The following is a 2022-nucleotide window of genomic DNA, read 5'->3' as shown; positions in this document are numbered from 1 at the left end:
ATGGTTCAAAACTAAATTTAAAGTTTTGAATCCAAATTAATTTGGTTTGAAACTGAATTTGACTAAATTGAGACGGAATTTAATGGTTCAAAACTAAATTTAAAGTTTTGAATCCAAATTAATTTGGTTTGAAACTGTATTTTGGTTTATTAAAAATTCAGTTTGACTACTTTCACTTTCAGTTCCATAATTCAGATGTTTGTGTCACATCCTGGTCCTTGAGAAAGCCAGGCAGAGTAATCAAACACAGATCCACAGATTTATGTTTCACTTTGGTGAAGTTTCCCTTCTGGATGTAACAGAGTTGATGCAATCCATCAACTCTGTTACATCCAGAAGGGAAACTTCACCAAAGTGAAACATGGAGATGAAACGTTTCACTAAAGAAGAACTCATCCAGAGGACCTACTTATTTTTTTTTAAACCAAAATACAGTTTCAAAGCAAATTAATTCAAATTCAGTTCCTGCTGGCACATTTATCCCGTTCACTCGCTGCTCTGCTTTTACGTTTGAAGGAAGCAGAAAAACTGAAACAGTAAAAGTAAACACTTTAATTTAGTGTAGAAGAATAAAAACAAAACTAAAYGTTAGCATCAAACAGCTGCAGATGAACCAGAGCTGTCTCTGAAACCTGTTTATCTGATGAAAGACACTAAATAAAAAGTATCTAACCTGCTGAGGATGATGATGGTTTATTTCTTTAGTTAATCAGAGAATCTTTTAGTTGGATTAAATCCTTCCACACAAACAGGTTTTGTTTTATAATCCAGGACCGAGGAGCTGATCCTCGGATCTGCGTAAGAAGATTTASTGAATTCTGCAGATTCCGGCTGCAGGAGGAGGGAACGTGTCGCTGACGCTCCTCGCGCAGCGGAGGAGGCGTCTGTTGGAACGGAGGTGGCCGATGGTTGGCCGCAAGATCGCTCACACACACGCCCCCGGCTGCGTTTGGTCCTCAGATTCCTGCAGGGTTCTGTCAGAACAGGTGAGTCTGCAGGAGCTCAAACTCATCATTGTTATATTTACAATCAAACTCTTTCTGCAGACATTATTTTAGCTGTTTGTACATCAAATGTTCGGCTCATTCTTTAACTTGATTTTCAAGCCTTTTCTCCAGGAATTAATCTGTATTTTAGCTTTTTTCCACTTTAATCAACACTGCTGTTAGCTTCTAGCTTGTTTTGCTGCTGTTAGCTTCTAGCTTGTTTTTCTGCCGTTAGCTTCTAGCTTGTGTTTTATTTTAGCTGTTTTGCTACTTTTAGCTTCTAGCTACTGTTCTGCGTTTGTTTTAGCTCTACCACCTGAGTTTCGGCTGTTTCTGCAGCCTTCGGCACTGCTCATTTTGAGGTTTATTTTGAAATAAACCCAAGGTTTTCCGTCGGACCCGGCGGTTCTGAAAGCGGGTTGGACCAGAACCCCAGACTGGGATCAGAGTCTGGACCGGTTCAGGGGTTTGAAGTGAAAAAGATTAACTGATGTTCTCTGTGGTGACTCATTAATCTGAAACTTTTAATTTTCTGCTTCAATCGTTCACTGATTCAGATTCTTTCAGTTAGTGATTAATAAATCTGGACCAGTCCAGACCTGGTCCAGACTGTCTGGTTCTGTGGGATAATAAAGATGTTTTCAGGTTCCTGCGGATCCTTAAAAGACTTTGAATTCATCAATCCAAAAATAAGACCTTAATTAATCTTAAAATGTTTTAAATCAATCTTTCAGGTCTTAAAAATGTGAACACATCAAACACAGGACGACTGTAATTCATCTCAAATATTAAAATAACTGGTAAAAATTATTTTTTTAATATTCACATGTAGATATTCCTCTTTGACATCACTTCCTGTTACTTCACATGGAAATATCTCAACAACTGTTCACACGAGCAAAGTGACATTTGTTTTGTAAAACGTTAATAATGTTGTCTTTAAAAAAATGCATCCATGTATCTAACAAAAAGTTGATGTCACAGACACTTTAAGGTTTCATCTACAGCAAAGTGGGGTTGAGAACAAATGTGGGTC

The sequence above is a fragment of the Austrofundulus limnaeus genome, unplaced genomic scaffold, assembly GCF_001266775.1.
Source record: "Austrofundulus limnaeus strain Quisiro unplaced genomic scaffold, Austrofundulus_limnaeus-1.0 Scaffold440, whole genome shotgun sequence".
In the NCBI taxonomy this organism is placed as follows: domain Eukaryota; kingdom Metazoa; phylum Chordata; class Actinopteri; order Cyprinodontiformes; family Rivulidae; genus Austrofundulus; species Austrofundulus limnaeus.
Note: the sequence above shows the minus strand (reverse complement) of the source record.